Source organism: Manis javanica, chromosome 11, assembly GCF_040802235.1.
Source record: "Manis javanica isolate MJ-LG chromosome 11, MJ_LKY, whole genome shotgun sequence".
Classification (NCBI taxonomy): domain Eukaryota; kingdom Metazoa; phylum Chordata; class Mammalia; order Pholidota; family Manidae; genus Manis; species Manis javanica.
Genome location: NC_133166.1, coordinates 12643170 through 12671108, shown reverse-complemented (window position 1 = coordinate 12671108; position 27939 = coordinate 12643170). Strand labels below are relative to the sequence as shown.

Genomic DNA, 27939 nt, shown 5'->3' with positions numbered 1-27939 from the left:
GTGGTATAACGAAAATTATATAATATTCAAATTTCAATGCCCATACATAAGGTTTTATTGGAACATGGCCATACCCATTCTTCTATGCATGATACATGGCTGCTTTTACATGACAAAAGCAGAGTTGCTTGGTTGCAATAGAGAGAGCATCGCCCATAAAACCTAAAATATTCGGTATCCGGCCCTTTACATGTTTACAATAGGCTGACCCCTAGTGCCTGTGAAGGGAGTCCCTGGAATTATGCGGGTTGCATCTTGCCAGGGGTTCTAAGTTATAGCCCAGATAGCAATCCTGTGTGGCAGTGGAGGCTCAGAGAGAATAAGTCACTTGTCCATGCAATTAGCAAGTGGAAGAACCAGGGGCTTTCAGGGCAAAGTTTTAAGGCTGAAATATGCCTTTGATTCCAACTAGAATCCAGACCCTTTTTCATTGCTGATAAAACATCTCCACTGCCCCCACTGTCTTTCTGTATTCTCATGCCTAGATTTTAATATTGTTATGGCTAAGGACAGGGTAGAGTAGGGAACAGGTCAGTGGAACAAAAGCACAATCCACTCCTTCATAACTACCTCCTTGAGTCTTTCAAATATCCACTTGGCCCTGGAGCATGAGTCTTTGCCATCCCTGGCTGAGCTGAAAGTGATGACAACGACATATGTGGAACGCTGGAAACCTCATTACTGGCTTTTTGCCTACAGAAACTCAGCCAGCCTATCCTCTTATCCAAGGAACTTCAAACTTACACTTGCTCAGCTGGTTCTCTCCAGGTGCCTCTAACAAGTTGCTCTGCCCAGCTGAGATCAGAAGTCGATAGACGAGACTACATATGCTTTGCTATCCTGGAGAATATGCTCCTTTTCTCTAACTCTCATTGTGTCAGATCATTCTAGGGGCTCAGACACTCCTGGGTTGTAATCTGGATACTGTAAAATGCAAGTCACAATAACTTCTTCCTGGACAGTATCCTGGAGGCCCAGATACATTAACATAATGTGACTGCCCCATTACAGCCAGAATTTTGCTTCTAAGCAGGATCAACTAACAATGGCAAGGCATCAGCTATGTAAAGTTGTGGGAACAGCTTTCATGTAGGTTAATCTCACTGGATCTGCCCAGAAGAGATTCATTATTCCCATTTATAGATAAAAACACCAGGACACAAGAGGAATTAAGCAGCATATCCTTTATATGCACCTGGTAAGTGGCAGGTCTGGGCTTCAAACCTCAAGCTCTGATTCCTAAGTTCCTGTCACTTCAGTAAACGAGCTGTCCGTGACAATGTCTGCTTTTTGCCATGATAGTTATTAAAAAGCAAGCTGACAAACATCCCTTCCAACTTGTCCCTTCAAATCATGACATGATTATAACTGGGACACAGCACACTAATATGGAGTTCAAGGGGCAGGGTTTAAGCTTATTAGGGAATTATTTCAACTACCTGACCTTCTGTAAATCCGTAAAATGGGAATAACAATTGACCTACCTTGTAGGGATGTTGTGAGGATTGTATAAAAGAATATAAGTATTCCATTTATGTAAAATGTTCAGAATAGGCAAATCTTTCCAGACAGAAAGTAGACTGGTTGTTGCCCATGGTTCGGGAAGAAGATTGCCAATGGTATGGGTTTTTTTTAGAGATGACGAAAATGCTCTGAAATTGATGGTGGGGATGGTTGCACAATGCTGTGAATATACTAAAAACCATTGAATTGGATACTTTAAGTGGGCAAATAATATGGTCTATGAATTTTAAGATAATGTAGATAAAGTGCTTACTTAGCACAATGCTTGGCACAAAGTAAATGCTTTATAAATATTAGTTTTTGTCATTTTTGTTTTGAGGCAGAGACTGGCTGGTTCACTAAACTCATTTCCTCTTCTCCTGGAGCACAAAACTTGATTCTACCCTGGAAGTTAGGTACAACCATATATCTGAGTTCTGGCCAAAGGAATGTGAGTTCTGGCCAATGAAATGGGGTGGGCGGGGCCCATAAAAACATTCCCCTTGTAAACCTTCGTGTTCTCTTTCCCTCCCACCAGCTTGATGCAAATGAATCCTTTGGCCTTGGAAGTCACCTGCTGAAGATGGAGGAGTCACAGCGGGGAAACGTCCCAGAATCATGGCCCAGAGAGGAAAGTTAAAACAAGTTTTGGATTTCATGAGAAAGAAGATACACTTGGATTGTGTTTAAACCATTATTCATTTTGAGATCTGACAGTAACAAGAGGTAGTATTAGTATAACTGATACATTATTGTTACAGTTTTAACTCTCCCAGCTTGTCTGAAATGACTGACTATGGAGTGGCTGAGGGAACAGGAAAGGCTGTCTGGAAAATACAACCGTCCCTTTAATGCTGCCAAATAGTCACTGGACAATGTGAGGAGGGTCCACAACTTTCCCATCTTGGGGAAGCTGGTCCTTGTTCTGCCCTCGTCCTCTGGGGAAGGGCCCAACGAGCAGCAGACAATGCGCAGTCAGACCACCAGCAGCAGCAGAGGATGTGGAGCAACCCCAGTCAGCTCTGTGCCTGCCACTCTGTGTTTCTTTGCTGCCCTGCTTCATGGAGGCCATGTACCCCTACCCACTTTGCCTCTGATAAAAGGGAGAAGTACTAATCAGAGATGTTACCCAACCCCATTACGTACCATCCCTGCTCAGTGCTTCCTAAAGCAGCATCCTTCATTCTCTCCCTGTGGAAAGCAAAGAGCTATTTAGCTCTCCTGGTGAGTAATGCCAAAATATTTGATTATTATTGTCTCTCATTCAGAAGATTATCTGTCAAAAGCAAATGCTGTGAGTCATGCTTTAGAAAAAGGTGAACAGAGGATATGCAACCAAACCCAAAAGGTGGCAGACTGGAGTGGGAACAATCACTGGGGAGGCGTTTTGTGGCCCCCGCCTGTGGTCAAGTGGGACCAACAAGGCTTCCCCTTGTGTTTCTCACAGGGGGACACTGTGGGGACCAGCGATCGTGTAAAATGAAAGTGCATTCTGATCTTATAAAAACAGCTGATGATCCTCAACTATTTACTGTGAAGTCTTTCTACATAGGTTGCTTAATTTCTCAACAAGCTTATTACATAAGTATTATAATGAGCCTCACTTATGAGGTAAGAAAACTGAGGCTCAGAGAGGAGAAACTAATCAACATCCCCATGATCCCCCGGGTGGAAAGCAGCAGAGCTGGGACTCTGCTGGGACTTGATAGACACTAAAAGCCCACATCCCTAACCACCATACCCTTCCTGATGGAACAAATGAAATGTGTTATCAAGGTGAGTGACTCATCTGCTGGACAATCCAGGATGCCCATGCCAAGATGCCTACCTTTGCTCACTGCATAGGCAGAACGTCCCACAATGCTCCTTGCACCCGGGCATGTGCAGTGCCCGAGAGAATAATGAACAGCAAAAGGGGAGAACAAAGGCCATTGTTCTGGGCCTCAGAGACCAGCCTGCCTAAACGTGATTCAGAAAGTCATTCACAGACTCAGCTCTTCTAGATTTTAAATATCAGATCATTGCAGGTAGAAATGTTTACTTCAGATAGAAAGTGCATCTTCCTGCTGAAAATCGCTTCTCTCCCCCAGCACAAAATCATAAAGAAAGAAAAAAGCATCTGAATTTCTTTCTGCTTCCTGTTTGCCAAATGGTTTCTTTTCCCTTTAACTTTCCCGTCCCATTGCTTCTCTCGTTTCTTCTTAGTATGCTCTATCTAAGCCAGATGGAGCAGTAGTATTTGGAAGCAAGTACTGAAGTCCAGGGGACTTGCATAATAAATAAATAAACAAATGAACAATTTAGCCATTGGTAAATCAGGCAGAATGAGTTTAACGACTGAGCTAGAAAAGTAGCTGAAAATCTATTCCCAGACAAAGTTCTGAATGTGACCCAAGTTCTCATCACTTAACAGATAACCACACTGACTTCTTTCAGTAAACAAGGGGCTAGAGAGAGAAGCAGTGGGGAAGTGGTCACTGAGGGCTCTGCAGAAACATCCAGTGACACTATGGCCACTTTGCTTTACCAGTATGCTGATACATTATCCTGTGTTCACTGTGAAATGTATGTCCATCACCTAAAAGACATTTCAAGTTCTGCTTTTCTTTAAATAAACTCTCCTTCCTTTAAGTCTTACATAATTCAACTATCATCCCATGTGAGGCTTAATTTAAAGGAAACCATAAGTTGAGTTAATTCACTGTGAAGGGTTACCGAAGTTATACTTATTCCAGAGAGTCAGCAACTGTCCATTATATGCCTGACCTACTGCCAGGCTCTGTGAACACAAATGTGAGTAAGACTCAGCCTCTGCCCTTCAGGAGTTCAAGGCCTCCTAGGAGAGAGATGTATTTGAAAACTTAGTGAAAGGAATTACAGGTATGAAGGCAGGAGGAAGTACATGAGCTGTTCAGCGACCACCAGCTCTAATGAATGAGAGAGTACCCATGGAGGGGCAGAGGACAGAGGTTGCAGTTCAGTAAAAGAGACCCCTGTCTGTCTGCTTGGAAGGCCTGTGGGTACCTGCTGTCTGCCAGGAGACAGGATAAGGGGATGGTCTGGGCAGAGAGAGCAGTAAGACAGGGGCAGCCATGCACAGTGGCATGAAACAACCAGACCTAGGGTCATATAGACACATGAATCCAGCTGGGCAATAGGCTCTGAGGGAGAGAAATGAGAGGCAGGCCTGGGGGCCAGGGGGTGATCTGTCACTGTCCTATGGCTCTTGTGAAAGACTGTGGACTCTATCCGACATGCAGTGGGAGCATGTAAAAGATGTTAAACAACATCTATGTGCAGTTTAGAAGATCACCGTGGCAACCATGTGGAGGACGGTCTGGACATGTTGAGGCTGGCAGCGGAGAGCGCAGTCAGGAGGTGAGTGCGGCAGTCCAGGTGGGAGGGACAGGGCCTGATCTCAAGAGGCAGCAGTGGGGATATAAAGAAAGAGAAAGCAAGCAGATGTTAAAAAGAGAGAAATCTGGGCATGAGGTAATGAAATCTGGGTTCTAGTTCTAGCTTCTGTACAATCTCTGTGGGGCCTTGGATGAGTCCTTCCTTTACTGGATCCTGTTCCCCAACCTGCCAGGTGAGAGGGAGACATTTTGGGCTGTTTGAGTAGGCACTTTACTCATGAAACTGGTTATTATTGTTATTATTCATTCATTGGGTAAGTCAGTCAGTCAGAAAGGCACTCACCCCTTGATTCCTTTTGGGGGGCTTACTACAAAAAAGCAAAATAGTGGTACAAAGGACTCAACCAAGGGAGAGATGGGACTTGAAGTCCATAAACATTTGCTGATCACACTTTAGGTGTAAAATGTGCATCACAATGTACTATAGATAAGATGGAAATGGAATGATCAAGATGTGGTCTCTGCTCTTTGGGAGGGAAATGAAGCAGCGTGTGACTCACTCAGTTCAACAAACAGTGACTGAATGCCTGTGTGCAGAATGTCTTACTGTGTCTACCATAGTAAGGAAATTGAGGAATAAGACATGGCTCACAAATGGAAGAAGTGATATCCCTCTCAGAGAGTTGCAAAGCCCTATGGGAGCCTAGAGATAGAGAATTTGTACTGAGTGTGGGGGAAAATGAAAGTTCCTACGGCCAGGGTCCTCACCTGACCCTTAACTACTTGATGATGTAATTGGCCTCCTGCTAGGCTAATGCTTCCACACCCGTAGGCAATGAGCTATTACTGACTGAGTCACTGTATGAAGACCTCTGTCCAGGGCTCTGGGTGGAGGTAGAGACAGAGGAGGATTAGAGACCTGCAGACTGCTGGATGCAGAGGCAATCCTAGTGCTCCACCTACCGCTGGGAGAATAAAGCTGGGTATAAACCTTTTACTCTGAGAACGTTCAGTTGTCATTTCTCAGTTTCACCGAATCCATAGTAAACTTGCCTGAGGCGGCAACCCTCAAGCAAGACACCAAGTCAGAAGTGCATCTTTGATCTTTGTTACAGCAAACAGAAGTATGAATGCCTTTTTCTGGGATCCAAGACTGCCAAAAGTTCCCTTCATAAAAGTAGATGAAGCAAGAAGTTATTCACTTTATTTTGAAGATCCTTGCATGGGTGAGGTCCTATATCAGGTATTCCATGTAAGAACAGCAAGACATGCTCTTTACCTTCAAAGAAATCACAGGTCTCTGTTCATAACATTTTGTATTGTGGAAGGAGGAAGCAGAAAACATTGGGTTCGACTCTTTTTATCAAGCAATCCAAAGTGCCTTGAACAGCACCTAGCATACAGTAGGTGCTCAATAAATTCAGCTAAGGTGAATATCAAATTTGCTACTTAAAAAAAATGAAGTTGACTCTTAATAATAACACATACTTGATATTTATCCAAATAATTCACTCAGGAAAAATTATTTTTATGTAAGAGGTCATGAATAGTTAATCAAACCACAGGCAATTGGCTTGTTGTACTACTAATTCAAATAAGGTTTCTAAGCAGCAGGTCTATATTCCCAAAGCCTTAAGAAAGCAGATGACATCTAGTTTGCTCTAAGAGGCTTGATTGACCACATTCCGTTCTTTAAGCCAGGGTGAGTTCAGTTTTTGGAGCTCTCCTTAACTCCCAGCTCCTTCAATAAAACAAGCAGTTTCTAAATATCTAGTCTGGAAAGACCATACTTGGGAATGGTCTTGCTTAGAAAGAAATGGAAGTGTTGGAGATATGAAAGGAGAATCCCACTAGTACCCTGGTTAAGAAAAGTTGCTGACTTGACAAATGAGATGACATATATAAAAAGCTTTGAAAAAAATCTAAAGGTGCTAACAATGCACGAGGGGTTAAAAGAGAACATGTATCACATGTGGTATTTTTTGTCTTGAACAGAGAGGCCCAGAGACTTGAGATACAGCTGGTAAGAATTATGACATGTAATTTAAAACCTTTGGCCAGTGAGAAATGATTCTACAGGACTTGCAATAGGTTTGGCTCAGGCTCTCTGCACCTTGCTGGAGGGGTGGAGGTGGCCACCGTGTTGCATACCATTGGGGGGAGGAAATTATGGTAATACAGAGTGATTTCAGTCAGGGGCTTTTGGTCACAGGCTGATCTGGGTTGATATCTGGCCTCTGTCATTTACTAACCTATTGAGATGTGGACAAGACACTCACTTAAGCCTCAATCTCTCTTTGTAACTGAAAACAATAATGCCTATCCCATAAGTTGTTTGGGAGAGTACATGAGATAATAGAGGTAAACAGCTTAGTACAGTGCCTGGCTTATAACAAGGATGGTAACTATTAATATTGTAATTAGGATTACTGAAAAGGAATTGTTCTTTCCAAAATTGGCTAAAACACTTATTTCAAACATTTCTGAGACTGAAATAAAATATATGGGTGGTGGATTTGCAGAAATGGGAGTGGGTGTTTCATTTTAGTCTAATTGTAATATGAAGAACATAGCTGAATCTTGCTGCTAATCAAACCCTTTCTCATGGTAAGATTATTTTGTGAGTGAACCTGGACTGAATGTATAGTGTCTTTTTAACGATATACTATAATGTGCCATTTTGTAACACGGGTCCCTTCCTAATGTTGTTTAATTATATATTCATAAGAACTTCAGCTTGGAAGTGACCTCTGTGACTTAAAGTTTATTCAAGTTCTGGCAAAACAAAAACCTCTTTGAGCCTTAGTTTTCACATCTGTATAATAGGGATAATAATTGTACTTAGAGTTTGCATGATGTTGAAAGTATTACATGAGATGATCATCATCTTTACTGAGGTTTTTGCTGTGTGCCAAGTTCTGGCAGCCTTTACTAAGTTATCTCACCCTCATCGCATATCATGTTCCCTTCCAGAAGTGTGGCTGTAAAGTCAGGGGCTGCAGCCAAGGGTTCAGAACGAGCCAGCGAGGATCAGTTGAGCTGACAGGTGGAGGACTGCTAAGGATGGCCAACAACATCAGCAGCTCTTGCTGCCTTAGAGACAGCTGGCTTTTTGGCAAGTGGGCGGTGGGCAGCACACAGAGGTCAGTAGGGCAGGAAAATAGTTTTGAATATACACAAACATCAGGCACCTTGACGCGTGCAGTCACACTTTACATTTCCAAGGCTTACCACAAATAACTGCTCCTAAAGGTGTCTAGAACAACATCTCAAGGGTCCCAATGCAGGCAGACATAGGCAGAAGGATAGGACCTCAAATATGTCAAATTGATTAAAAGGATGGAGAGGAGACAACAAAGCAAATGCATTTGCTCTGCTCTGAGCAGGGCCTTGGGGGAGTATGGAAGGCAGCTGCTGAACTAGGGCAGGCATTGGGAGGTGCGGGGGGTGAGTCTGGCCTTTATTTCTCTGCTGGATGGTCTTCAGATTTCTGTCACCCTTGGGGTCAGAGGTAGGTGGCATGGGAGAATTCTGTCTTTCTCTTTACTTTAACAGCATCATTAATTTTCTGTGCCCTGGTTTCATCTTTAAAATTGGGCTTGTAAAACTGAGGTAGAATGTACATTGGGTTACCACATCCTTGTAAAAAGATGGTGAAGCTTTCTACGCACCAGCATGAAAAGATCTTCAAGACACATCAAAAAATGAGAAAAGAAGGGCACAGAACAGAGTGTGTAGGATGCTCATTTTGTTGTGTAAGAGAGGAGGTGTAAGAAAAAGAATATATATGAGTTGCTGTGTTTGTGAGGGTAACTCCAGAAAGATGCACAACAAACTAAAGATAGTAGTTAGCTGTATGAGGTGGATGAGGCTGGGGAGGAAACAACTTTTCAATAATTGCCATAGAAAAATCAAATATTTACATTATTTTAAAAAACAAAGTGGACGTACCAGTTAGTATGTACCTCATATGGTTGTTCTGGTAAGTATATGGAATAGTGTATTTAAAGAGCTCAGCAGAAGGCCTAGCACACAGCAAGCATCACTTACACATTAGTGGGGGTTATCTTGGCCTTTTTAGAAAGTTAGAAGAAAAGAGCCCTTCCTTGGCCTCTACTTTCTGCTCAAGGGCAGGAGACGCGCTGCAGGGGGCAGGCAGCTGGGGCTCTTGCTGCAGCTGAAGGAGCAGAAGGGCCAGTGATGACCTGGTTTCCTCTTTAATCATCCAGCCCTATTTCTAGGGATTCAGGGCCAAATACCCACCCAGAAATAAACATGGAGACTTCACCTAAGAAGTAGACCACTGTGGACTAACGGGTATGGAAAGATAGAGAACTGAACTCCAACATGAGCAGCTCTGTCCATGACTCTGAGTTTGGGAATGACTGAAGAATGGGCATAATGCCTCCACCCAAACCGTGAGGAAAGATGAACAGATGCCATGAAATGCTACTTTCTTTCACTGCGTTGCTGAGAAAGTGACAATGTCCTTAAAGTGTACCTCTCAGGGGATTCATCAAAATGCCATAGTGGAAGGAGAATAATAAAAATAAGACACTGACTCTGAATAGAACCCTTTCACCATCACAAAATGAATAATCTACTTTTTTTTTTGCTCCATTTGCACTGAAAAAGATTTAATAATCAGATACAAAAGGTAAGGAATTATATTGAATCATGAGTATTCAGGTAGCCCAAACAATTATTCTCATATTCCCTGTTTTACTTAGGGTTATGCCTAAGCAGCAGACAAAATAAAGACTAAATCTAGTTCCTGTAGGATTAAAACACATAGACTTTGGGACACAGAAAAGTACCATTTTAGGCACTTGTTGGGAAAAGAGTACACAACACAATGTCTTATTTGTTAGCTGCTTCCTTTAAGTAGGTTCTATAAAAGGAGCAAGAGGCAGGGGTCTGGGAGAGGGACATGAGGCACCCCTTGTGCAGCTGCCGTATTGTCAGCTATGGTGGCTGAGAATTCCAGCTCAGAAAGTAGACAGATTTGAGCACAAATCCTAATTCTATCAATCATTAGCTTGAGTGACGTTAGGCAAGTTACTTAACCTCCCTCAACTTTAGTTTTCCCATCAATGAAATAGGGATAAATAAAACCCCTACATTATAGGGATTTTATAGGGATCAAAAGAGATAACATACTTAAGATGCTTAGCACAGTGCTAGGAATATAGTAGATGTTCAGTAATTGTTAGCTCTTATCATTATCATCTATCTTTTCATTTATGCATCCACTAAACCATCATAGATTAGGGATCATTTCAGGTCAGCTTTGGGTTAGGCAAAGGAAATCCAAGAAGAATAAGACACAGTCCCTGTACCCAAAACAAAAGAAGACAATATGGCGTTGGGGTTAGAATAATAGAAGTCAGTGGCAGGCATACGGAGGCTGAAAGCAGGGGCAGGGGAAGGCGAGGATGCGGAGGGCTTCTTGGGGGAGCTGAAGCTTGATGTAGGGCTTCAAACATGTGTACATGCAGGCATTTAGGACAAAAGCAACAGGAAGTGCATACACTCTGGTAGGGAGGGCCAAGAAGAAGGCTGGGAACAGATCCTAGGGAATGAAAATGCCAGACCGAGAGGTAAGGCCAGGGAGGGCCATCCCCATCACATAGGGCGAGTATACAAAAACCTTCCTGTGATTTGGTGCACTTGACAGCTCACCCTCTTTAATTAGAAGCTGAGAGACATTCAGTATAGCCCTGCCAGGGGATTGTCTCATGAGTTCTCCATACTATTATGACGGTAAGATAATTTTGTGCTACCTTTGCCAGCCTTAGAAGTATCTGCTGAACAGGTGTCTGGCCTAATCTTGCCCCAGGAGCTTACCCTTTTTTGCAAATCCAGTGTTGGCTTGGGATAAGGTTATGTCAGTAAATTCCCCTAACCCCCAGTTTTATTTTGCTTATAAATCTTCTCTTAAATATGTACTTCAGTTCAGTACAAAAGTAATAGTGTCAGTGTTGATTAAATATTTGTTAAAAAGGGGCTGTTGTGAAAAGGAGGGGATCCAAGCACATATCATTTCAAATGTTTTCTGCTACTTAACATGGTGTGAGCTTGGCTTTTTTTTTTACCTTTGTGAATCTCATTTATCTATATTTCTTTATTTATAAAGAGATTTCTTTATTTATATAGAGGTAGAATTCAATCTATTTAATGGAGTGGAATAATTGATAACAAGTATCTACTACCAAGCCTGACACAGCTCTGCAAACACTGGCTAGCATTACTGCCTGAAAAAGTAAATTAGGCAATTTGGACAGCAACCTTTGAAGAGAGAAATCTGAGTCTTCGTTAGGGCAGAAGGATGCCAAGTGTGGATGGAGTTGGAGGAGGCCAGGCCAACTTGCATTTCTAAACTGTGCCACACTTCAGCGGGGCAGGACCCAGTGAAAGCTCTAATTCCTGTGTGTTGCACTGAGGTTGTAGACACTTTGATCTCATCCTCTCTTCCTCCATCCACTGGAAACTTCCTTTAGTTAGGCTGAGCTGCAAAGACCAATAAAGGTGAACAGAAGCATTTCCTTTTAGAAGTTTTCAAGTTACTTCAGGTCTCTAGAGCTGGTGCAGAAAGAAGAGTTAACAGATGAGGTTTACTAAATATAAGCAATTTTTCTGTACTCCATGAACATGTATTCAGGAAAGGATGTGATGGAAAGAGAGCAAAGGCACTCTGTTAGTGAGGAACTGTTCTTCCCAAAGGCACTATAAATGATAATATGATGGTGCATCAATACAGCTCCCAGTGGGGAAAGCACATTGTCCTCCATGTTACATCTATGCTGTAACAGCCTTTCACAGACAGGACTCAACTCCCATACAGCCCTAGGAAAACCACATGCTCTTGCCTTTTAACCCAGTATCTTTAGTAAAAGCACATTACCTCTACAGCCTACAAATGTGTTTATAATAGTCACTTGTGATGGAACATAAAGAGAATCTCTCTTTACACATCACAGAGATCTCATAATCTGATCTTGTAGATTCACTGATTAAAAAAAGATAGTGACCAAGAAAAAAATGGTGTCTATTAAGCTAGATACTTGAATTGTAATATCTAATGCCAAGCATTAATGGAATAATACACTTGAAAATCTTTGCAAAATTCTTTTTTACTTTCCAAATCTGTCTTTTCCATGCCAACTATTGGGAAAAGCTTTGGAGAGCTATAAAGGTTACCACATCATCCCACATAAAAAACTAACCTACTACTCATTATGAATACTACTTCTAGTAGTGAAAAAAAAATCAGAAACCATCTACAAGTTTAATGTCAAATTGGCTAAACCAACATGTCATATCCACATAATAGATCCCTAGATATCTTTAAGATTCACTTAAAAAAAAAGACACAAAGAAATGCCCACAAAACCTTGTTAAATGAAAAATGAGGTTATCAACTCCTATATACAGCATGATTCCAACTTCATAGAATGTAGAAAAAAATTGCAATGACCTACAACAAAATCAGTAGGTATTATTGTCTGTTTTTTTCCTTTCTTTCTTATTTATTTTCTAACTAGAAAACCCCAATAAAATATTCTTTTAGAATATTTAATTTTCTATGTAAAACTCTGATGGCCAGGGGAGGTGTGGAAAAGAATGCATCTTGAAATCAGGAAAAATTTTGCTGACATTAAGCACAATGTTTGTAACATACTGAATAACATCATTAAATGCCTATCTGTAATGTGGCTGAAATGAACCAGGACAGGAAGGATACCATGTAGTATAACCTGTCCTATATATTTCATGCACAGAAGCAGGTTTGAAATAAAATAAGCCAAAATTTCAAACAAGGTTGCCTTTGGGTAGTAGAAATTATGGATAATTTCTTTTATCCATTCTTTCATCTTTTTTATGCTTCTTTGTCTTCCAAAGTTTTAATAATAAACACATAATGCTGTTACAATAAAAAAATTATTAAAAGCCACAACTCAGCAGGAAAAAAGTGACCTTACCTTAAAGTCACTCAAATAGTAGGTCAAACAAACTAAACTTCAGACTCTCGGACTCCAAATCTAGTTTACCTTCTGTACTAATATTTTAAAAATACTATGTAAATCTAGGAAAAAAATTTCATCAATTACATTAAGTAGAAACATTCAGAATTCGTACCAACTTCCATTATTACTTTTGAAAGTACATCATGAAAAGGCTCACAGATCTCCTTGCATGACTCCTCTGCATGAAAAAACCACACAGACCCAAAAGGCTGTGAAGGCTTATTTTACATGGGAAACTAGATGTGATGCTGGAAAGGCAAAGGAAGATGGCTGTACAAATGAACAAAATTTTCTTCACTTAAAATTCATTCATTAACCATTTTTATTAAGCTTTTATTCCTGTCAGGTATTATTGTAGGTGCCAGGGATACAGAGGTGTCTGCAAAGGGGACTGGGGATAGGGCATTCCTTCTGCACGGTGTATGAAAGGAGTGACTGCAGGACCTACAGAGGGGATCCAAATAGATGAGGTGACAATGATCTACATGACCCAGATCCTAGTCTGGACCCCCTCACTCTCACTCTCCCATTCTCCCTCCCTCCCCATGCCCACGTTCACAATCCCCCAGGAAGGTAGAGCCTGATTCAAAGGCTTGCATGTGATAGTTCACTTTGAGTAGTGATCCCACGGAGGAGGAGGGAGGAACCTGGGAGAATGGACAGGGAAGGAGGGAAAGGCAATGCAAGGATGTGTCAGGGCTGTTTGCTCTTGTGGGCAACTGGGGCTCAATGCCTCCAGGACCTTCTAAGGAGCCTCTATAATGCAATTCAGAACTCTCTCTCCAAGAAATGAGGAGGGGAGCCTTTATCCTCTATCCAGTTCCCCTCTGCCTCTAGACCTCTGCCTGTCAAGAGTTGCCACAAGGGGTGTCAGCTCCCTTGCACTCCCAGCTGTTTGCATGCCAGAGGGGTGAGCAGACTCCTGGGCAGAATGCAGACAGTTGTGGCAGCTGAGGCAAGGTAGTGTTGGGGTACACCTGCACGAAGCTGGTGGCTGCAGCAATATCTTGAGTTAGTTGAGCAGAAAAGATGTGAGGCTGAGCATGGAGATGGCACCACTTATAAGCCTCCTCTGAGCCATACCAGGGCATGGTTATAACAACATAACTATCACTTACTGAGCAACTATACACACTTTGCATACATTCTATCACTTAACCCTCAAAATAAACTCCGTGAAGATTATACTTTCACCTCTTCTTCTAAATTCAATGAAACAGGTTTCAAGAAGCTAAATGGTCTGCCTGAGGTCATCAGTGAATGGTGGATAGCAGGGGAGGCTGAAGGACTGTGCATAGAGCCCACGTATAATACCACCTCATAGGACCCTGGAGCACCCAAACAAATCCAAAATGAGGAAGCAGAAGGAGGAATTACTTGCCCTTCAGAGTTCCTGTTTCTGTATCTGTCTTTGACCAGAGTGTAAGTTCCCTGAAAGCAGACATGGTGCCCTCACATTTTATGTCCAGTAGGTACCAGTGTATAAAATAAAACAAGGCACGGTGCTTACTGGGTGTCTGTTCCCACGATAGACGAGTGCTTCTTGAGAGCAGAAACCATGTCTTATTTACCTTTACATCCTAGCATCCAGCACACATTTGTTGACCCTACTGGAATGGAATTTTCCAGAAGGCAGAACACATCATGGTTAAGAATATAGACTTTCTGTCGGATGGGCCTGGGTTAAAGCCCCACCTTTGATGCTTACTAGCTATACGACCTGGAGCATATTATGTAATAATCTTTCTAGAATAGTTTCCTCATCTGTAAAAAGGTCTAATATTTATTGAATTTTCATCAAAAGATTGCTCTGAAGATTATATGAGATATATACAAAAGCATTCATCATTAGAGCCTGACACATGGAACACATGCAATAAATATTAGCTATTATTATTATTGGAAATTCTATGCTGTCGGCATTTATACTCTACTTGGAGTTCCTAAACTAGATCCAACAACATTTGGGGAGTCCCCTGTGGCACACAAAATACCTAGTAGATAGACAATATCTAGCACATAGCTGGTGCTCAACAAATATTTGTTGAATGTTAAATAAAGTAATGAGGCCCATTTGCCTTTGGCAAGAAACATCAGCCCACACAATGAAAATGAGTAATGCATTATAGGTCACTAACTAATATCTGGCAGGGAGAAAGGACCAGTATCCCAAGATCTGACTATAAACAAAAGGACAAACAGTTCTGCAGCAAGGCCAGGAATTTGGGATTCATTGTCAAGACAAAATACGAATTTGTTTCAATATTTGGCCTTACATATCTATCCCAAATTCAATGTCACTTGTGTTTTATGGTCAAGATGTTTACTTTGCAATATTTCCTGTCTTGTTTTTAATACAGAATTGCATATTTTCTTTAAGTTCTTTCTTAGTTAAAAATAGTTAATTATAATTTGAGTTTAAATTCTAGAGACTTAGGGATCTATTTCAGAGACATTATTGATGGGATGCAGACCACAGATTCTGATGGAGAAAATTGGGTGGTTGAAGTTCAATGCTCAAGGTGGTGTAGGAAGAGTGGACACTCTCTTTGAATCATGATAGGAAGGCTTGGTTTGCATCCCGACTCTTCCACATACAAGTTGAGTGATGTTGGACCAATCATTTACTGTCTCTGAGTCTGTTTTTCATAATTTCTAATATGAGGTTGCTGGTGCCCACTTCTCTGACTTCAACTGATGATTTATTGGAAAGACATAGGCAGAGTGCCTGGTGTGTGGCATGCACTGAATCACTGCCAATTCCCTTCTTCTCTTAAAGGTAAAAGATAAGCATGAGTCCTGGGGTGACTGCCAATAATATTCATTTAATTAGGCCCTCCCTCTTAAGCTAGGTCATATAATCCTTCATCAAGAAAGAGTCTTCCTGAGAAGAGAAATTTTTTTTTCTCAAATCAGAAGTGCAAATGATCAAATTCTGCAAAATGATTTTTTTAACAAGATTGCTCATTAAGCAACAAACCACATTGTAAAGTTCAGCTCAATTTCAGAGTGTGCTTTCTGGTCAGCTACTCTGGGCAGACCTTTAATCACACTGGCTGGAAGATGAATATGGTGTTTCATTAGGCAGTTATTACAGTTCCCACCCTGGTGTCAGGCATATTCTTGAGACTGCCCATGATGCTTGGTGGTTGAACTGCAAGCCAGGAATTTAATTTAGCTTTCTGAGCATCTGCAGGTTTTGTTTTTAATAGAGAACTTCAGGTTGCATAACTGCCTTGGCTTCTGCTTCAGAAGGTGAACCTTGACTCTCTAAATGAACTGTCAGTACAGATCCTCAGGAGCCTAGTTGTTGGACCTGGAAGCTATTTCCCCCCAAATCATTTGGAAGGTAACGAGATGGCCCTTGACCTCTCCAGACACTTGGCGGAAAAAGCAAGAGAAAGAAAGTTCTAGGTATAACTAGGTAGTCATTGAAAGGAGAAATACCATCTTAAAAAGAATCAGACTAGGCTTTCTTTTTCCAAACTCCTAACTTTATCTGATTGCTGTCCATTCTCTACTGGATTGGTCTGTTCCCCCTCACCAAACATGGTTGTGGTGGGCATTTGCCAAGAGTTCTAGAGAAGGGTGATAAACAAAGGAAAATGTGACACAATGACAGTGGGGCTCTTGGAGCACCTGCAAGAAAACTGAGAGGACTGTAAAGTGAATGCACTGGCCTGAATGGCTCTATTTAACACATGCAAAATCAGGTGTGAATTAACACCTAACCGCAGCCTAGAAGGTCCTCCCCATCCACTCAAGGGGAGGACATATAGAGAGATAATCTCAGTATAATGTGTCAAGTACTGAGACAGATGATTTTTAGGTACTGAAGTGGGTAAACAGAGATTAATAATAACAGACAGTAGAGATGATCCATACCTATTTCCAGATATGGATGACATAATGTAATTGGAATAAGGACATTCATGTAATTAGTGCAATTCAAGGCTTTGTCTTGTATCTAAATTTTCTGACTTCAAACCCTATGTGTTTTTCTAGCAGGGACAGGAGGTTGAGGGCATGTGGAGTGGGTTCATATAAGTATACTTCAAAAATAAAACTAAAATGTAATGGGCTGCGGGTATAGAATTTAGTGGGTACAGACTTTCTGGGTTGCAAGATGAAAAAGATCTAGTGCTCTGATACACACCAATGTGAATATATGTAACATTACTGAACTGTACACTTAAAAGTGGCTAGATTGGTAAATGTGATTTTATGTGTTTTTACCACAATTAAAAATAACTCTTAAAATGTAATACAATAATAAAAAGGGTTATAACATTAATATGCCAATGACCATTGTTAATAAAATAAATACAACTAACATATATGGAGCACTAACTATGCCAGGGACCGCTAAACATTTAGCACAAACTATCCCATTTATTTGAACAGCTCCTTTTGACAAATGCAAAACCCAAGGCTTAAATTAGGTAACATACTTTAGTCCCCACCCCCCCAATCAGAACCAGAGCTTGAGCAGGACTGACTATAAAACCGAGGCCTTAATAGTCACTTCCCACACCAACTCTCCTTATTAAACTGGGCAAAGTCTGCAATTCAAAATCAGATGCACATTTTCTCCTGTCTTGTGCACACATGGGGAACTAGGTAAAGAAGATGACACTTCATCAAAAGTCACTGATAAACGGTCTAAAGGGAAGATCACGTGGGAGAGAGTCTATAGACACTGTGACTGTCAGGAGAGGCTCTGCACAGCTAGCGGTTTGTCAGATACCCAGCCTCCCAGTGTTTCCATTCATTTACACACCTTTGTGGCATCATCTGTTGCAAAAGAAGGTCTTCCTAGGTGAAGAGATGACGTCTGTCTGTGCCTTGACGTCCAGTGAGTCATTCCACTGTCGTCATGTATCAGCCTCCTCAGTATAGCTGAAGTTTACCCTGTGGGGGCCCTGCAGGTTTCCTGGTGAATTTTATATTTATTCTGAAGTAATTGCATTTGACACTCCAGGCTGACTAATATCTATGTGTGACCAAGATAAGTCACAAGCTACCCAGCTTTTGCAGTTGTGAAGAAAGTTACAAACAGAAAAATACAATTGTTCATTGAGAAGGTCATTGTGCAAATACCACGTCTAGACTCCTTCCAGAGAGGGCAAGCTAAGAGCACAGGTGTTTCCATTGTCTGCCCTTGCAATTGGGTTACAGACAGCCTTGCTAGTCAAGGTATGGTCCAGGGACAAGCAGTAGCAGTTTACCTGGGAGCTTTTAGAAACAGAAGCTCAAGTTCCAACCCAGAGTTATGGAATCAGAATCTGTATTTTGACAGGATCCTCAGGTAATTCATATGCACATTAACATTTGAGTAGCTTTGATACAGAATGTACAAATTCTTACTTTTAGGAATTTAGTGTTTACTAAATATGTTTTACAAACTAAATAACCATATAAAAAGGGAACAATAAATATGCTAGGCAAGATTCTCGTACTAGTTATACAATGCTTTTGCATGGATTTTCCGCTTTAATCGTTTTAACAACCTTGAAGATCTTATCTATTTTCTTACAAGAAAATTGTCCAAAGACAGTAAAATGACCACTCACTTTTTTAGGGTAGGATTATTCAAACCTAGGCATTTCAGCTCTAGATCCTTAAATTTGCCCTTTAAGTCACACTACCTCACTAGAGAAATTCAGAAGGTCGCTTGAACTTGGAATGGTCAGAAAAGTAGAACTTCACCTGAGATTCAAAGAATGGGTGAGGTTTGCATAAAAGAGGGATTCCCCAAATGGAGAAACAACAGTCTCAGGAACACCGGGAGACTGGCATGTGGAAGTATTTTTCAGGAGAAGGCTGAAGAAAATACTTAAATGTGGGGTTTATGCCCTGCCACGAGCCACAGGAAGAAGAATGAAATGATGATGGAAACCAGATCATGGGCAGCCATGAAAGCCAGGCCAGAGGGTGTGGCTGTTTGGTAACTTGGCAAAAGGACTGTATTTTCAGAAGACATATTATCCCAGCTTCATTCATTAGGCCTTTATTGTAAACTTTAATATGCAATGGATAATGAGTAAAAAATTAAGAGATGGATAAATTCCAAGGAATGCTTTAGAAACCTCTCTCTGCACTACTGCGCTGTGGCAATTGAACCTTTTGTAATTCTGTACTTGGCTGAGCAACTGCTTGCCATCCCCAGGCCACCTGACACCACTATTTCCTGAGGGGCACACAGTGCTTGCCAGACAATTTGAGAAGGTGTAGGGATGAAGAGCACATTGGCTAGGAACACAGATGTCTTTTAAGTTGGCACTGGGTGGATGTTCTTCTCTAGAGTATCAAAAGAGTGTGGAGTAGGTAAAGTTGCCAAAGTGGACCTAAAATTATATACTATTGGGTCAATGATGTGTGGATCAGAAGTGTCTTTCTAGTAAGGGTCACATACACAGAGCTTGATTTCTAAGCAATTTGACAAAAAAAAATCAATAGTTGTTTGCTGTTTAAGAACAGGAAACTCAAATGCAACCATACAATCTCTAGAGAAATACCAGTTTAATAAAATGTAGATTAAGAAAAAGAGGAGAAATAAGGGTAAGGAAAGTTAAGGAAGACAACAAAGGCTAAAATGTAGACAGATGCAGAGGAAAGGAGGAGAAAAGAAGACAAAGAAGGAGTAAGAGGAAAAGAAGGCACGATGGGAAGACAATTTATGGAAAGTCATCAAGGTTTTTAACAGTCGTTATCTGTTTTAATAGTGATCTAACTCGATGTGGTAGCATTACACCGATGTCATGGATAAGGAAACTGATATTACTAGAGATCAAGTAATTTTCCCCAGATCACATTGTTGGTAAGTAGTAAAACTGGAAGTCAAAGATTCAATCCATTCAAGCAGGTGATACTGAAGTAATGTCAGTCAGAAGCCAAACCTTGGTACTAAATACTCTACACGTGTTTCCTTATCTGCAAGATGAGGTAGTACTTATAAAGCTACTGGATACAGTAAACCCCACAAAGAATAGCTATCAACCATTTGAAAAGGGTTAGTTAACATAGTAACTACTGATAACTACAATTCTAAATCTCACTTGGCTTGGAGTCCAAGTCTGAGGAATAAAAACTTGGGAAATCTTGGGGTTTGGCAAAGAATCTTCAAATCTACCAGGCACCAAACTCCACAGACTGAATCAATAATGTCTTCTATATATATGTCCTGCTATATGTTAAATGCACATAGTTTACACTGTGACTAATCAAATATTAGTTTACATTTAATTCAACATATCATTGTATCATTAAGTATTATCTCTGTCAACAAAACGTAAAAGTATAACCACTCTCAGGTAGTTAAAAAGGGACTGCTTGTATTCGAAAAGCCTGGGGATGTCTATGGGTTTAATCCTCACAGTCTTCCCCACAGAGGAGGGTAGAGAGCAACCAGCTGAGACCTACATCTGGCCTCTCTTCCCCTTGGATGACCCTCGTCCCCATCTTCTTAATGATTGTCCTGCTCATCCATTCTGCTCAGGGCAGAGACAAGTGATTTTTTTCTAATGGCAATTACTGATTCTCTTGCTTTCCTGTTTAAAATCATTTCATGGGCCCCACTGCCTTGAATGAAGCTCAAACTCCAGCTGGGCATAAAGATCCTTCTGTGATCTAAGCCCTCCTGGCTCCCCCAGACACTGGTCTGAGCCCCAGCCTGTTGAACTACTTTCACTTCCTAGAACAGGCTAAGAGTGCCTTCTTGCTGTCCTACTTTCTACTTAATGTTCTTCCTCTCTGCCACTCTTCAGGGCTAATTTCTCAGACTTTCATATCCCTGCTTTGACATTTATTTCTCCAGGGAGCCTTCTCCGATCATCTTGTCAAGCTGAGGGAACTCGGCAGCCTAAAAGATCCCCATAGCTTTGGTTACATTGCATTGTGACTGTCCGGTAATTGGATTCTGAGCTCTCTGAGCATGGAGACCATGTCTGATCTGTCTTCCAGTGCCTGGTGTCATGCCCAGAACATAGCAGGTGTTCAATAAAGATCTGCTCAATATATTTTAAAACTCCATGAAAAGAATCCTTTCTCCAAAGGTGGAAGCACAGTTTTCTGCTTGTTTGTTTGTTCTGTTTTTGTTTTTAATTTAAATTCCTTGCAGAAGAAAACTAAGCATCAATAAATCTATAGTCAGAGTCCTACCACAGAGACAAGAAGTCAGGGGAGCAGGGTCATTAAAACTGATGGTAAGGATGCTAGCAGCCATGGTGGTGAGTCCTGGGGTCCATGGCCAGGTCACTTACCCTCACATTTTCCACCTAATCAGTGGAATTCATACCAGCTGCTCAGTTTCTCATTTCTACAAGAATGTCAAGGTCCCTCAGTAAGTTTTATAGGGAGTTGGTGAGAAAATTTAATTGAGTTAAATGGGCATTGCCTTAATGTACTATATTTTTAACATGTAGTTTATATAATATGTATCCTTGAGGGTGTGCAAACTGTTCAAAACCTTTCCAGTTGCTCTTCAAAATGCATTCCAGAAAGAATGAGGCCACAGGCATGGATTACACCCATTTTGCAGATAGAAACCTGAAGGCAGAGGGCTCCTTTTGGGGTTTCCTTTTGAGCACATAACAGGTTTTGGCAAAGGGGTGTTTCTTTGTTCTAATCCCTTTTCTCCCCCTTTGCCATCTTAGAGACTTGTCTCTCACCATCTTTAATGTTTTAATGTGTTTGGCTTTTTACAAATCTTTCTTTTTCTACTAGACTTTAAGCTCCTCACAGGTAGGAGCTAGGCCTTACTTTCTTTTGTCCCAGCTTAGGATCTGGAACTGTGTAGGCACGCAAAAATTACATGCTGAAATGTCTGCCCAATTCTTAAAAGTTCTCCGCTAACCATGTTCTTAGACTTACAGTCAGGGAAGCCTCTCTGTCTTGTGATGTATTGAAGAAAAATCTCAGCTTCAAAAGAAATATATACTTTCTGGTACCACTTCTCTCAGTTCCACTACTGTGACACTGTTTCACGCTCTTCAGTGAAATGGAGCTCCTATCTTTTCAAGGAAGGGCAGGGTCCCTTTCAAGATTAAAAAGTCTTAAATGTTTCCTTTGAATGCAACAGGAAGGACATGATTTGCAGAGCTGGCTCCAGTAACACTGACACCAGTACAAACTGAATAAAAGCAGTTCTCTGCAACTTTAAGTTTAAACAGCTCATCTAATGAGTTTAACCATAGAGGAACCAGTTAAATATATTTTTCAAATAAGGTAAATCCTTGATATTAAGGCAGGTGAAAATCTCCCTGGAGATTAACGGGTTACCACTACATCTTGAAGGAGGCAGCTAGAGAGAGAGAGGAGCAACTGATGGGTTTGTAGGGGCTTAGTCTCGTGGTTCAACAGTAACAGCAATGAGCAGAGAGGGAAAACAAAAATTAAAAGTAACTATTCAATTAGTTCAGATGGATAAAAACAGACCATAAACTAATTGATTATAGCTATCATGACAGCTGATTACAGTGTCTGTCTATAAAAACACAAGGCCAAAAAAAAGAAAAAAACACCCCACAAAAAAATGCATGGTCCTGTTTGGCCGCCTTTCATGGGTTCATTGGTGTAATGCCCACAAATAGACGATGCAATGAAATCCAACCCTTCCTGGCTAATTAGCACAGTGAACCCAGTAATGTGGCAGTTGTAGTGGGAGGTCTAGTCTGCCAAGTGCAGAAAGTCCGGTAGTCTTGCTGACTTTGGTCTGGAGTGCTTCTGGAGTCAAGTGCAATGTCACACTACCATGTGTAAAGGCAGAACCTTTGGGACACAACTTTTCTGTGACCAAATGACTTACAAATGATGACACTAATAGGGCCACCGATCCACTGTCCAATGATTATCTGCATCTAGGTGTTTCTTTAGAATTAAGATGATTTGCCCTAAAGCCCAGTCCCCACCCCCATCCCTCCTTGGCCCATGATAGCTGGTGGCCCCTTCCGCTCAAGGGATTACAAAGACCTATGCAGCATACACCCTTGGAAGGACAGATAGATCATAAATAGCCAATTCCAGTGCAATCGCATGCAGTTCTTTGCTAGTGCCCTAAGGGCCCAAGGGAGAGGGCCATTCACTCTGCCTTTGGCTAGGGAGGGTAGAGAGAGCAGCTCTCAGAACTGGTCTTTTCAGGTCATTAAGAGTTTGTCAGGCATATGGAAAACACTTTGCACAACATCTAACAAAGATTACCTTTTCAAGTAAAGAAATATTTTGTTATTTAGGAAAGTAACACTGTTGCTAAGTAATTGGGAGGAAGGGTGTTTTTTGGCAGGGAAATATGCACATGCAGGCATTAAGACATCTCCCATGTTGGAAACAAGCACAGTTCTCTGAGGCTGGACTATGGCGGGAGTGACAAAGGACTTCTTGGTTTAGCAGATGACTTTGTTGGCAAAGGACAGAGTGGCCTGAAAGGTTCAGAGAGGAGGGTAAGTCAAGAAGGCCAATAAGGCGGCTGTTATAAAAAGTTCAGTGAAGATGAGTGAGGCTGCTCTCTGGGGACAATACTGAGGAAATGTTGCCCTGGGGAAAAAAGAATTAGCAGGAACCAGGTTCTAACATGTAAGGCCGGCCTGCACCTCTCAGGCCAGGACAGTCTCTGGGCAAGTGAAGGTCACATTCAAATCCAGACAAGCACAGCCAGGACTAGTTTTGTTCTTGGACTCCAGCACCTATAGGCACTAGAGCAGTGGTTCTCAGCTCTGCCTGCACCTCACCTGTGCGGCACTGTTACAACGCAGGTACCCCGGCTCCCTCCAGACCTGCTAAATCAGAATCCCTACACTTCCTATGTGCCCCATAGAGCCAGAACTGAGAACCACAGCCCAGTCAGCCTTCAAGTAAAACAGAGAATCTTACCCAGTGCTTTTCTCAAGAAGTCTCCAGTTGTGTGCATACGGTTATGGGCACACATGGTAACCAGATGGGGACGCCCCTGGGGCAAGCTGGTCATCCCGGGGGAGGTGGCACTGTTAGCGAGGGAGTAAGCAGGGCTCTGCCACAATGTGTCTTGGGTGTCTTGTTCATGAAAGCTTTGAAAATGCTTCTGATCACACCAGAGTAGGTGTTCCCAAAGAACTTAGGGGCTGACTCTACGAAGGAAGAATACACACAATGTAGATTCTCAATTACCAAATGACAGTCAATAGGGAGGCAGGAGAAAACACAGGTCTCAGCTTTGGTCCCCCACACGTGGGCTGGGTAACTTCAGGCAAGTTCCAGCTGTATAGTACACTCTGACTCTGCAGCCAGAACTCTGCACCCTTTGGAAAAGACAATCTTTGTGAAAAGAATGACATCCCTCTGGATTATGTCTCAGTAACTGAAATCGTTTCTGTTTCCCAAGCTCTTACTCTACAAAGATAGTATTCTAAATGCAGTGTATTCCTTATCTTTCTCAAGACCTCAAAAACCTGGGAGAAAATGAATACTTTCTGCTGATGGAGGAATGAGTTTCTGAGAGCCTAAAGAACATGGGAAAGCTCACCAACCTTGGACCTCACCAAGATCCAACGCAGAACCTCAACACCAGACAAAGCCACCACTCTGTTACTGCTAGCACAGTCATGGCCCGTTCCAGGATTCACAGCCCATCATGGAATATAAACTCCTCGTGATCAAAGGATAAATAAAATTCAGGTTTATCTTCCAGTTCCTCCCCTAGAACTCCTCCACTTTTTAAAAAAGTTACTGGCTATTAGAACAGTGAGAGAAGAGGGCCGGAAAAGTTCTGCAAACAAGACCCCTCTCTCCGGCTGCCCACAGCGTCTGAGCACTTCTAGCAAAGGCGGCATTGAAGAAGCCTCCTCTGCCAAATGCTGATCCCTCTTTTTTTTCCGGGGAAGAAACCAAAACTGAGATAGAGCAGGGAAATGGGACAAGGGTCATGTCATTGGAAAATCTGCATAGCTTGTGAAAAAGGCCTAGTTTATTCTATAACTTAATCTATATGCTGTTGCTTCCTTCCTCTTCTCCCAGTTGCTTTAATCAAGTAACATTGTAACCAGGACAAGAGAACAAACCTCCAGAGTATAAATGAACATAAGTGGGTAAAGAATGTGAAAATCCCCATCTATATAGACACCTAAATAACCCTATTGTTAAGATGCAACTTCAAAGGAATTGTTAATCACCTGTATACATCATGCCTTATAACAACCCCTATTCAAAAGCCCCCATAAAAACCTAAGCCCTTAGGCACACCTCCTCTCTGAGGTCACCACACTCCCATCTGAGTGTGTACTGTTTTACCAAATAAACTTTCTTTCTGTGCAAGCTGCTGCACTTGTTTGAACTCTTTCATGATAAAGATGAGAACGCATTGACATCACCTCTGGTGGCATGTGTCTTTGTCGCTTTGCTGTTTCAGTTTTCTAGTCTTAAACACAATCCTTTTTTTCTCTCCCTCTTTCAGACCAGTAGGGAAGTGGCTGTGGGACCCTGGGAGTAGGGAGGGGCTTGCACGTTCCCCATCACCTGGGGGGCCCGGATGGAACTGCAGCAGATCGATCATGTTGGTTAACAGCCTGCCCAAAGAGTCTCCTTTCCTTGCTTTGGGAAGTTCTCAGAACATACACTCACTCCACCCAGTGCTCTATGGCTCCCCCAAATTCTGGGGTGGTGGGGATATCATTTCTGTCTCATGCTGATCAAGAAGGCCCTGGACACAAGGTGACTCTGGGTTTAGGAGTTGGCAAGAGCTTTGCCCTTTGCCAAGCAGGAGTTCCGTGGACTTTCCTTTTTTCCCTCTGTTCTTCCTTGCACCCTACTGCCCACACAGCTGCAGATATTTGCTACTGCTCTTGCTTTAATGAATTCCTTTCTTGCTGGCACTTGTTGGACCTGATGGTGATCTTTTTCCCCCATCAGAGTCAAAAGCCCTCCCCCATCCAGGCTGAGGTTTTGCCTGGTGCATACGGAGAGACCTCCCCAGACATGGCCGTCTGGCAACAAAACTACCCTGGGAGCCCGAGAGTCCTGTTAGCATTTCATGTGTGAATCTGTTGATCAGATTAGTTCCTTTTAGAAGTGAAGCTGGACACTCAGGGAGAATTTTGATAATTAAAATGTAGCTGGGTCTTTAGCACATGAGAAATGAACCTCAGAGTTCAATGACTTGTTCAAAAAGCCAGCTGTTAGCAGACAGTAGCAGACATACCTTTACCCTAGTTTGGATACAAGCAACAGGAAGGAAGAGAAGGAGAATAGTTGTTGTAAGGTTATAAGGGCTCTGACACTGCAAAACTAAATCAGGGTGAGTGAATCCATTCATTCATTCAACAGACACTGATTATTGAGCCACTAACTATGGGCAGTGTTTGATTTGCATGGTGCCAATATGCATGAATTTCCATTACTATGACTTAATTAAGTAACGCCAGTTCCGTAACAACGCCACTGAAATTTGTTACCACAGTATATTAACTCGCTAGTAGCTACAAAATCACTGTGTAATAACCATGTACATCATAATCAGTAACATGTCACTTCTTCAGGAATGAGTCACAGCACACCTGTTACCAGTTCACAGACTGCAAAGCACATTATTTTCATCCTGGTCTCCCAATGACAAACCCACATGACATATTACAAAAATGGATAATTCAGAGGGAATTTTACAACAAAGAAAAAATGCAGCACAGAAACAAAAAAGTGACAGTGCGGTGACATTCCAAGGGATACTAGAGTGATGGAAGACACAGCTGAGCCCAGATCGTTCCCACTACCACCCTTTGAGCCAGATAGGCAGCCAGGGGAGTTTAGTAAAGGCAAACTGATAAACATAGTGAGGAAGGTGGTAGGGATGAAAAGGATGATGTCCCGGATGAAGTAACACTGGCAAAAAACTTCACAGTAAAGCAACTCTCAGAGATATCTCAGAACATTAAAAGGGCAGAGGATACAAGTCTGAAAGCTGATCCAGACTTGGAAAGTATGACCTTTTGCCAAGGCCTAGAAAAGATCCTTGCTTAGTATCATGTTATATGACCAACAAGAAGAAAAAGGCAAGCGCTGCTCAAACTCCTCTTTTCTGCAAAGAAATAAAACACTTTAATTCTCAATGTTTCTAATATTTAAAACAGTAGTGTGCTAAACAAACGTCCATTTTACTGTTTTTTTTTCATTTTCCTTATATTTATAACCAACCAAAAGAGAGTTTTAAATGTTTTGACAAGAATTTTGAAAGGTCACAGGCAAGGGGTAGTTTCTTGGAAGGACTGTTAAGATGTCATTTCTGTGGTCTCTCGCACTGTCCTGCAGAGCAAGGTCTGCGTATGTTTAAGGCCTCAGAAAACGGTCTCTATCCTCTTGGTGGTCTTGCAGCAACTAAATTAATTATAAAAACTTGGGTTTAATTGTTCTGCATTTAATACGGGTACTAGCCTAGTGGGGAACACCCACAAGGGATTTAGAGGGATTATGGGAAGCCAATTTGGTGCAGGGGGTTGTGGAGAGAATAAAGCAGCAATGAAGTATTGACTAGACAGAGCTCCAAGTCCCAGGGCCACGCAAATCTCCCAACCCAGCAAGTCTATTGTCTCACCCCACAGGCAGGGGTGGGAGTGTCTCTGGGCTGGTTTTTAAACTGGTTGCCAACAAGCTTACTTGTAAGGCCAGCTCCATCTTAACTGCCATCAGAATGCAGAGATACAGGTTAAGTTTCCTTCTGAAAAATAATACAGAAACTGGAAATGCTAACAAGTGCCACTCTCAGTCAAGTGGTGGGCACAAAGTTTCTGAAAACCAGTGAAAATGTTTTGATGCAAATCTCTAGGTCCCCAAAGCCACGAAGCCATGCAAAGCAGCATCTGGGGCTGTGAACAGATCTGTTCTTAATGAAATCAGCTCACGGGAGACTATGAAATGATACATCTGGTTTAATGCACTGGCTGTGATTTTTAAAGTCCAAAATGTATTTTATGTTGGGTTGTTTTTCTCATAAAATATGTTTGAAATTTTAATTTATGTCCCTCACCAAGGAAGATGTGGAGCTATGTGATATGCATGTGGATGCACCTAGCAACACAGCTATTAAGAGGTGGAAG

General features: G+C 41.8%; 1 protein-coding gene and 1 long non-coding RNA gene across 20 annotated transcripts in view; one reads left to right on the top strand and one right to left on the bottom strand.

The window, feature by feature from the left end:
- The window catches only part of LOC118970942 (uncharacterized), a 31136-nt gene extending 23400 nt beyond the window's left edge, over positions 1–7736 (top strand). For both annotated transcript variants that reach the window (XR_012122523.1, XR_012122522.1), the window contains one exon: positions 2042–7736. This is a non-coding gene — a long non-coding RNA (uncharacterized lncRNA). The remainder of the gene's footprint in view (positions 1–2041) is intronic.
- Positions 1–27939, bottom strand: part of DLG2 (discs large MAGUK scaffold protein 2) — a 1871010-nt gene that overhangs the window by 181893 nt on the left and 1661178 nt on the right. The gene's annotated exons all lie outside the window — the stretch shown is intronic.